The sequence below is a fragment of the Schistocerca nitens genome, chromosome 2, assembly GCF_023898315.1.
Source record: "Schistocerca nitens isolate TAMUIC-IGC-003100 chromosome 2, iqSchNite1.1, whole genome shotgun sequence".
Lineage (NCBI taxonomy): Eukaryota > Metazoa > Arthropoda > Insecta > Orthoptera > Acrididae > Schistocerca > Schistocerca nitens.
Genome location: NC_064615.1, coordinates 759953462 through 759964633, shown reverse-complemented (window position 1 = coordinate 759964633; position 11172 = coordinate 759953462). Strand labels below are relative to the sequence as shown.

The 11172-nt window shown below is 45.6% G+C and overlaps 1 pseudogene; it reads left to right on the top strand.

Annotated features, from left to right (window-relative positions):
* The first annotated feature begins 4972 nt into the window (after nucleotides 1–4972).
* Nucleotides 4973–5090, top strand: LOC126238323 (5S ribosomal RNA; annotated as a pseudogene).
* Nucleotides 5091–11172: the final 6082 nt, after the last annotated feature.

The window sequence follows — 11172 nt, the reverse complement described above, 5'->3', positions numbered from 1 at the left end:
CTGTTTTACACACGCTCTTCAATTTAACACTGAAGCTACGGCCCTTAAGAGTCAGAGGCAAGGCGGCAGATGCGCAGTTATGAATGGGGAGCGTGGCGCGCTGCGAATTTTGTGCGCGGTCAGGCGCAGAGACAACCCCCACGGAGCGGGCAGGGGCCGCTCCTTTGTGACAGAGGGGCGACCTTAATACCTGCGCGAACCAAGGATACGCGGCCGGCGCCCGTGGGCGTGGTGTGGTGTGGAGTGGAGCGGAGGCTGGCGGCGCGGCGCCGCTGGCTCGCCGGCCAGTGTGAGCTCGGCTTTCCGCCCGCGTTGTTCCGCGCTGTGCCGTGCTGTGACGTGCTGTGCTGGTCCGCGCCACTACCAGCTGCGGCGGAGACTCCACTCGGCACTCCAGGTGAGCGGGACGTCTCGCTGTGCTGCGCTGGAGCTCGCACCCAGCCGCCGCACCGACCGCCACTTCGTCGAGTTCTCAGCTTCCCAAACGCAGTGACCAGTTCTTTCGCGATGAGCGACACGGCGTGCGTGCTAGTGCCGTAGTACAGTGCCACCGCTCCAGTTCCACTAGGGATGGGCTAAACTGTGACTTTCCGATATCAGTGATTTCCGCGAATGCTACTTTTGGGTATCTGCGATTTTTAGTTGTGATTTGTCACAGTTTAAAATCACAGTTCGCGAATACGTAAATGTATCTCCAGTCAGCAACGTTAAAATGCGATTTTTGCGATTGAACACTATGATCGACTACAAGTAGCAACTAACAGGCACTACAAGTATATCTGCTGACTGGTATATCTCGCCATGTGATCTGCGTTAATGCAACGGATGTGATACCTTCTCGCCTGTAAAGTGTTCAGACTATTTCAACAATGCGTCACTGAAGTCATTACGCAATTTGAAAGGGATGGTGGATAAAGATGCAATAGACCGTTAGTGAATAATGAAAATGCCATTCTGCACTTGTTAAAGCTGTCCCGTAACCCTAAATTTTCAGCATTGTAGTTACTGATAAAGATTCGGTTACATGTTTTGACGTTGATGACATGCAAGTCAAAAGAGTGGGAAGTACGAAAAATAATTCAAATGGCTCTGAGCACTATGGGACTTAACATCTGAGGTCATCCGTCCCCTAGACTTAGAACTACTTAAACCTAACTAACCTAAGGACATCACACACATCCATGCCCGAGGCAGGACTCGAACCTGCGACTGTAACAGCAGCGCGGTTCCGGACTGAAGCGCCTAGAACCGCTCGGCCACAGCGGCCGGCCTGGGAAGTACGGATCTTCCAGTTAAACGTTGGCATCGCAAATATAGTAAGCGTAATTATTGAAGATACAGACAAAAGTTTACCTGTGTATTGTAGTTTTCGAAAAAAAATCCATCTTGTGAATACACTGCTGCTAAACCATTTAGTGAAAAGTCACGTAGTGGACAATCCCCCTCTCCACCCCTTTGCACTTTTCGTAATTTATTTTTCTGCAGCTTTTGTGATGAAAAGTGTGTTAAATGTGTTTAAGTACACAGCGAAAGGAAACATTAGGTTACGGTATAGGTCAATCTGTTATCACAACCGTTATTTCGCATTCAGATTCATTGGCTTCATCTTTCAACGTACCTTACACTGGAGGCAATGCTGTACAAACAAGATTTCGGGGAGTGGGAGTGCAATATCACACTGCAGCAAACCATATCAGTACTGCTACTGGGTAAAACGTAGAATATAAACCTTTTTCTCACAGCAAACTTCTTTGTTCGTTTCTTGGACCATACGTGTGTTATACACCCACGGCTTAATAATGAATTACGCACGTCGGTCAAAAGATGGCACACGGCATTGATTCTTATAATGCTTAAATGCTGCTTTGAGTTGATACATGTGACTTCTAGTTGTGACCGCAGTGAGTCTTTGTGTTTTTAACGAAGACATCATACAAAATCAGATGTTTCAGGATTTGCGTGCAGTTACGTACGTCAGCCACTTTGATTCAATTTGTGTCGTCAGATGTGCAGAAAGACCACGTTCCGCCCCAGTTCTGAACGAGAAAGAAGAAGGGCTGCGGCTCAAGATCCCGTCGAGACGTTGACCATAAGAGAGAGTGGGGAAGAAGAAAAAAATCTGTAGTTTTGTTTTCGTGAAACCAACACGACATTAGGAGTGATACAGGAGAGCTAAACTTGCGTGACTGGACAAAGATACAAATCCTGCTACTCTAGAGCACAAGTATAGTGTCCCAAGTACTACGTCACGTCGCTCGGCGCCGAATGTTTGTCAGTAACACACTCCGTCATAACGTTCCCTGGAAAAATAACTGTCGTCCCTAAAGTGTAATAGATGGCAGTTTTGCGATGCTGGCTCAAAAATCTGATTTTACGTGTTCCACTCCCGCCTTGGGCGTGGTCTTGAGTTGTAGTTGTGCTGTTACTACATCTTAATTTGTGTGTCTGTGCGGACTTAAAATTAATATAAAAAAACATGTATTTCTGCGTAACAGGGAGTCAAGTCACTGGCTTGTGACAATCAGTCCATGAAATCAATCTGAATTCAATGCTAGACTGTGTAGCCGGAAAAAATCGAAACATAACGTTTTGCGTCCGTGCACTGTGACAAACAATAACTTCGATTCCTTACTGACAAGTTACACGAATACAGTTTTGTCTGTCTCTTCCCATCTTCCACCGCTACAGTTTTAATAAATTACTTTCATAAATCATAGCCTTGTCGCAGTGGTAACACCGGTTTCCGTCAGATCACCGGGGTCAAGAGCTGTGGGCTGGTCTAGCACTTTGATGGGTGACGATCCGGTCTGCCGAGCGCTGTTGGCAAGCCGGGTGCACTCAGCCCTTGTGAAGACAAGCTGAGGAGCTACCTCACTGAGAAGTAGCAGCTCTGGTTTCGTAAACTGACATAGGGAGAGCGGTGTGCTGACCACATGCCCCTCCATATTCGCATCCAGTGACGTGTAAGCTGTGGACGACACGGTGGCCGGTCGGTACCGTTGGACCTTCGTGGCGTTTTCGGGCGGAGTTTGGTTTTAGTTCGTAAATCGCATGGATCTGCCGTTTAAATGTCCTTCATCTAGCGGGTAGTGACTGTTTGGCGCGTCTGTGGCCAGTCAACACCAGAAACCCAGGGAGACGGAGCTCACATTAAGATACTGGACTCTTCGTGAGAAACGATGGGTCAACCATGAATTACTTTTCATGCTATTTCTCTAAATCACTGAAGATGAATTGGTTGCTGCTTCATCAAAACCACAAACTCCATTGTATCTCATCTTCCTCTTAGTGCTGCAGGTTCTCCGTCCTAATCACTTCTTTGTTGACAGGACGATAAATTGTAACCCATTCTCCTTCCGTGTGGATTAGGACTCTTGTCGAACTCTATTCTGGTGTGGGCTTTCATATGTGTGTGCAGCTTGTTCAAGAACATTGTGCAATGTTCACAGATTTACTGATTATACCAGTACAAGCGTTCTTTATGCCACATATGGACGTATGTAGTTGGCGTTAAATATTTGCTAAACCGAAGTAAATTTTTACTAATGATATACTCATTACTTTTTAAATGGACATCATACTAGATTCTAGGTAATGTGAGCAATTTTCATTTCTTTAGGCGAAGACTTTAGTCCCGTCTGTCGTGAAATTATATTTACCCAAAGAGTGGTTGTTCGTCATTTTCTTAGCGATATTTTCACATTAAAAATTGGAGTTTGGAACATGGTAAAATGAAATACAGAAATGAAAGAAAAACCGTGTTTTCTACAAACTTGGAGTGTAGTAACACTTTTTCGAAATTCTTTGTAATTGTTTTTACGTTGCTACGCAAATATAATTCGTATATGAAATGCCCTCCGTTGATTTTTATCTGACTCATCTAACAGACTGCGGAAATATCAGTTCTAAGGAGACGGACTTTTGTTTGACAGCTTATTTTTTAAATTTATGTGAAGACTTGAGATGATTACGTAAAACATTACAGCGATGAAACCAGAAGATAGTGTGTTTGCAAGTGGAACCTGGTTCGACTTCTTAAAATTGCCTGAATAAAAATTATTATACATTCAGAGGATTTTACTCTATGTTTCAAAAGTAAGGGCATTGAGAGCTGGTACCAGAAAAATCGATGAAAAACTTGTACAACCAGTTTTTCTCTGAAACATGACAATTCGCAAGAGATAGAATTTCGAAGATGAACAACAAAGTAGGCACTATGAATTGTTGTAAGTAACAAGGTGATTTAAACTTCTCGTGGAAACCCTGCTTTTTAATAGTGGGACAGGGAAAAAGCTAAAAAAAGACTGCATACCAACAGTTGAAGCTTTGTGTTTCGTTCTTTTTTCAAATAGGATAGCGTGCGATCAGTCGTGATTGCTTGTTTCCGTATCCCTTGTCGGCTTTTGTAACGTGAAGTATGGCCTTCCATGTCCATCAAGATTGTTTGTATGTAGCTCTTTCGGCACAGAGACACAAGAAATTGATACTTTTCATTGACAATACCAACCGTTAACGTTAAACAAGCAGTATTCTTATAAGTAATTAGAATCATGGCTAGTAAGCGCTACATTTCTTTCGACAAATTAAAGTATCTTACATGCATAAATGACAAACGCGTAGATCTATCGTTAAAAACAAGTAGTCACTAGCGTAGAGGAATACTCCAACGATATTCGCTTATTGTTCGTCAGTTCCTTATTATATATCGAGTGATGAGTATATTGTCAAGCTGGTATGACTGTGCAGCTGTCCATCTCAGCTGCTATAATGTTAATTTGTACTCCGTTGTAGGGCCACTGTGAAACTGCAAAGAGGATTACAAATTAACATGATAGCAGCTATATGAAGTGGTGGTTGCAGAAACTATAAAGAAGCTGATTCTTTTTCTCTGTTTCCTTCGTCACTCTATTCAATGCTGCTTATACACTGAAGCGCTAAAGAAATAATATAGGCAAGCGTATTCAAGTAGAGAGGCAACGGCCTTGCCGCAGTGGATACACCGGTTCCCGTCAGATCACCGAAGTTAAGCGCTGTCGGGCGTGGCCGGCACTTGGATGGGTGACCATCCGGGCCGCCATGCGCCGTTGCCATTTTTCGGGGTGCACTCAGCCTCGTGATGCCAATTGAGGAGCTACTCGACCGAATAGTAGCGGCTCCGGTCAAAGACAACCATCATAACGACCGGGAGAGCGGTCCTATCCGCGGTCCTATCCGCTTCCTCACCTGAGGATGACACGGCGGTCGGATGGTCCCGGTGGGCCACTTGTGGCCTGAGGACGGAGTGCTTATTTAAGTAGAGGGATACGTAAACAGGCAGAATACGGCGCTGCGGTCGGCAACGCCTATATAAGACAACAAGTGTCTGGCGCAGTTGTTAGATCGGTTACTGCTCTTATAATGCAGGTTATCTAGATTTAAGTGAGTTTGAACGTGGTGTTATAGTCGGCGCATGAGCGATGGGACACAGCATCTCCGATGTAGCGATGAATTGGGGTTTTCTCGTATGACCATTTTACGAGTACCGTGAATATAAGGTAACCGGTAAAACGTTAAATCTTTGACATCGCTGCAACCGGAAAAAGACCCTGCAAGAACGGGACCAGCTAAGACTGAAGAGAATCGTTCAACTTGACAGAAGTGCAACCATTCCGCAAATTGCTGCAGATTTCAATGCTGTGCCGTCAACAAGTGTCAGCGTGCGAACCATTCAACGAAACATTATCGATGTGGACTTTCGCAACCGAAGGTCCACACGTGTACCCTTGAAGACTCTACAACACAAGGCTTTACACCTCGCCTAGGGCAGCCAACACCGACATTTGACTGCTGATGACGGGAAACATGTTGCCTGGTCGAACGAGTCTCGTTTCAAATTGTATCGAGCCGATGGACGTGTTTGGGTATGAAGACAAGCTCACGAATCCTGTCAAGCTGGTGGAGGCTCTGTCTGGTGTGGGGCGTGTGCAGTTGGAGTGATATGGGGCCCTGATATGTCTAGATGCGACTCTTGACAGGTGACAAGTACGTAAGCATTCTGTCTGATCACCTGCATTCATTCGTGTCCACTTTGCATTCCGACGGACGTGGGCAATTCCAGCACGACAATGCGACACCCCACACGTCCAGAATTGCTATAGAGTGGTTTCCATGAATACTCTTCTGAGTTTAAACACTTCCGCTGGCCACCATACTCCCCAGACGTGAACATTATTGAGCATATCCGGGATGCCTTACAACGTGCTGCTCAGAAGAGATCTCCACTCCCTCGTAATCTTACGGATTTATGGACAGCCCTGCAGGATTCACGGTGTCAATTCCTTCCATCACTATTTCAGACATTAGTCGAGTCCATGCCACGTCGTGTTGCGGCACTTCTGCGTGCTCGCGGGGGCCCTACGCGATATTGCAGGTGTACCAGTTTGTCTGGCTCCTCAGTGTAGTTCTCTTGTGTGCTGACGCGCTCCATCTTAGTGGTTAAGTTAGTTGCAAGGCTTGTAGTTTCTATTTCTGGATGCACCCCACATTTTCTTCCATCGCTTTCTTCAGTACTACGCCTGGATTTATGGCTGTTAGCATTAAGATGTTAATAAATAGTGAAGCCGGCGATGTTGCCGATATTATTATACCTGTTCGTTGTCCGTGTGGGTCTTAGACGGCTCTCAGTGCTCCTGATATTATTCCCATTTTCTCCTATAAGTGGACATCTACTCTAACCTTGTGGACATTGCCTCACAAAATGCAGATATTCAACCACTCTGTACTCAAGCAGCAGAGCTGAAGTCTTAAAATCCTGCACACACCTAATATACCTGTCAATTTAAGGCGAACTTGAGCTCGTATGATAACAAACTGGGGAAGCGAATCCGACAGTTCACGAGACTGAAGAAGAATCAAAATTCATTTCTTTGTATCTGTCAGTGGGTACAGACTAAAGATTGTGTTCCAGTCCCCTGTGCAGCTGTAGGTCTAGAACTCTCATTTCGATCGATGTCTTCTCGTCGGCAAGTGGAAAATTAAGAAGCTGTTGTTGGCGCTATGCCAAGTTGTTATGCAGTTACTAGTGCGCATTGTTCTTGAGATTGTATTCGTCTGGCAGTATCACAAACCGTAAAAGGAATGACACCACCGAGGAATTAATTGAACATTATGAATCGCAACTTTGTTTTCAGGAAGTTAAATCCAGAGAATACCACGATCGAGGAAAGCGAGAAGCTGCTTACACATATAATAGGTGAAAAAAGCAAGTAATAAGTTTACTAAGGTCAACGCGTTTTCTTCGGTTCAATTTACTGTCACAGCTACGGTTGAAAATTTTGTCAACTGTATCGTAGCGTTTGTGCATACCATCTGTGCAAGTAAACCAATACAAGTTCAACTGACAAGTAACCGGGACGTGTGTGGGCGCCCTTTAAGATATTTGTATCATTACCCAGTGCCGTGTATTGCCAGTGTAGTCACAGAAGAGTTACGTCTGCTTTAATCGTTCCACGTGGGAAGCATGCGACAGTGTTCGGTACAGAATTACTTCCAGACTTGCTGACCATTAAAAATACTACACCTTGAGGACAAAAAGGAGCGAAGGTAAAGTTCATATGAAGTTTGCTACATGCTTGGATACACTGTTGATTAGCATTTCATCACAACTGCACAAAGTGTGTAGAGTAAAGCTATATCTATTAAATACACACTGTCCAGCCACAATAACATGGCCACCTGTCAAAAGTCGGAATAACATCCATCTGCAGCACGGACCGCTGCGAGAAGTGCAGGAAGAGAGTCAGTGAGGTTCTGGAAGGTACCCGCAGGGTTATGGAGCCGTCCCGACTTCGGTGCCGTTGACAGCTGGGCTAAGTTTGTCTGTTGAGGATCCATCGCGCGAACAGCCCAAACGAGGTGTCCCACAGATCCTCGATTGAGTTTAAATCCGAGGCATTTGATGGCTAGGGGTGCCGGTGTTCTTTGAACTACGCACGTACACTGCGAGCTGTGTGACACGTTCCATTGTCCTGCTGGAAGATGCTGTCGTGCTGAGAAAAAACAAGTTGCATGTAGGGGTGGACATGGTCTCCAAGGATAGCTGCACAGTTGTGTTGATCCATTGTGCCTTCCAGAATGACGAGATCGGCCTGAAAATGCCCGAAAGACCCTAATGCTCCCTGCGTAGTCGTGGAGCATAAACGTAATTCATCTGAAAAGGCTACCTGTCACCGCCCAGTGAACGTCCAGTTACCGTACTGGCGTGCAAATTTCAGCTTCGTCGCCGATGAGAAGCAGTCGGCACCGGTGCATGAACCAGCCATCTACTGCAGAGCCCGTATGCAGCAACGTTTACTGAACGGTCGTTGAAGAGACATTGTTGGTAGTCCGTTGGTTCATTTGCTCAATGGTTACATGCCTATTCGCCCGTACACATCTTTGCTGCCGTCGTTCACCTCTATCATCTATGGCTCGTGGTGCACCATAGTTGCCTCAGCGCCGATTTGGTTTGCGCCATTTTGCCATGGACGATATACAGGGTGTCCCACTCAAGCCTCCCTGATATCAAAGACCCATAAAAAATAACACAGAATGATCATATAAAGTTAATTGTTGGTAAGGCGAGTGCCAGGTTGAGATTCATTGGGAGAATCCTTAGAAAATGTAGTCCATCAACAAAGGTGGTGGCTTACAAAACACTCGTTCGACCTATACTTGAGTATTGCTCATCAGTGTGGGATCTGTACCAGGTCGGGTTGACAGAGGAGATAGAGAAGATCCAAAGAAGAGCGGCGCGTTTCGTCACAGGGTTATTTGGTAAGAGCGGCGCGTTTCGTCACAGGGTTATTTGGTAATCGTGATAGCGTTACGGAGATGTTCAGCAAACTCAAGTGGCAGACTCTGCAAGAGAGGCGCTCTGCATCGCGGTGTAGCTTGCTGTCCAGGTTTCGAGAGGGTGCGTGTTTGGATAAGGTATCGAATATATTGCTTCCCCCTACTTAAACCTGCCGAGGAGATCACGAATGTAAAATTAGAGAGATTCGAGCGCGCATGGAGGCTTTCCGGCAGTCGTTCTTCCCGCGAACCATACGCGACTGGAACAGGAAAGGGAGGTAATGACAGTGGCACGTAAAGTGCCCTCCGCCACACATCGCTGGGTGCCTTGCGGAGTTTAAATGTAGATGTAAATGTAGATGTAGATACGACAATGAAAAATGCACCACATTGTAGAGCATCTCAAAGAATTTATTTATTTATCATTAGTACACCTCTACATGTGAACCATTTGTAGCAAGAAGAATATCGAGTCTATATTCAATTTCTTGATAAGTTCATTGTAACATTTTCTCAGTTTTTATTGCAATCGCATTAGTGATTCGACGTTGCAACGTAGAAATACGGTCCACTTTGGTCGCATACACGTGATCCTTCAAGAATCCCCACATGAAGAAATCAAGCGGTATTATGTCGGGTGAACATGGTGGCCGGGCAATGGGTCCTCCGCGTCCGATTCAACGATTGGGAAATTTCCTACCCAGGAACTTGCGGACAGCCGTTGACCAATGCTGCATAGCTCCATATTGTTAAAAAATTATGTTGGTTTGCAAGTCTTGTATCGGAGGGTACACAAACTGCTCCAACATGTCCACGTACACTGACCCATTCACTGTTTGTTCCGCAAAGAAGAACGGCCCAAAGATCCTGTCGTGCATTAGCCCATACCAGACGTTTAGTTTAGGGCTATCACGAACATATTCAATGACAACGTGCGGATTTTGCGAACCCCAAACATTATGCCTATTAACCCTTCCTGATAAATGAAAGGTTGCCTCATCTGAGAATAAAAATCTTTCCAGGAAGCTGGCATCCATATCAATACGGTGCAGCATATGTGCTGCAAATTGTTGCCGATGCGGTTTGTCGTTCGGCGTCAGATGTTGCAGAACGTGCGCAGCATACATACGAAGACGCTGGTGAACTACACGATGCAATGTCGATCGAGGTGCATCAAGTTGCCTAGGTGCTTGACGAGTTGACTTACGTGGGCTTCTGAGACACGTTTGTTTGATATCTTCCACTGTTTCTTCTGAAACTCGGTAACGTGCAGCGCCAGGTTGTTTCATAACACTTCCTGTTGGCAGAAACTTTCTATACCATTCCTTAATTGTCTTCACATCAGGTGGATCACATTCATACACACGACGATAATTTCTTTGCACAGTAATCGGCGATTTTGTTTCTGCAAACCATATCACTGCTTGCGCGCACTGCTGTGGAATCGCCATTTTCACTTCATGCGACCATGCTGCACTCTGGCGACGATACATTGCACTTCTGATGCTGATAAATTCTTTTAGATGCTCTACAACGTGGTGCATTTTTCACTGCCGTGTCTACTGTGGTTTTTCTCTCCTGGGTCCTTGAAATCAGGGAGGTTTGAGTGGGACACCCTGTACTTTAATCAGGGTGGCATGCACACAGTTTACAAACTTAGCCGTTTCGGAAATGCTTCCACCACTGGCCCGAATGCCATTGATTATAAATCGCTTCGTATCCGCATTACGACAAGGACTGCACTGTTCTCCACGTTCCACAACGCGCTTAATACGCTCTACACTGATAGTGCTGCCGCCTGGGATCAGTGAGTGGTTATTGAACGTTGGTGTCGCACATAAGCGATGATCACTTTAATGTGACAGGACCGCGTATAAGGAGAGCTTGCAAGAGAGTTTCTCATTCATAAATCGCATTTGAACGTTGTTTGTTTGTGAGAAGATCGTGTTATGACTCGTTTCAGAAAAAGAAACCGTCTACCAGTTCGTGACGGAATTCGACAGAGGTAGAATCGTGATCTGTCGAGAAGGCGGTTGATCATTCTACGGTGTTGCTTCTCGCCTTGGCCGCTATCACACGACAGTAGTATATATGTGGAACTGATGGATTCGGGACGGCCATACTGAACGCCGTGTTGAATCTTAGCTGCCCCATACGACTAGCGTTCGAGAGATCAGAGATATTGTTCTCTGTGTAGCATCGTACAGCCATGTCACATATTTGCCAGAAAGTGGGCTTTACTTCAGGTAGACATGTATCCATACGACCAGTGCGACGTCATCACGGCGACCTTTGTTGCAGTTTACCTTCACGTAACAAAGGAGTGTGGCGTGCCGACTATGGTGCACCCAGTGACAAGCA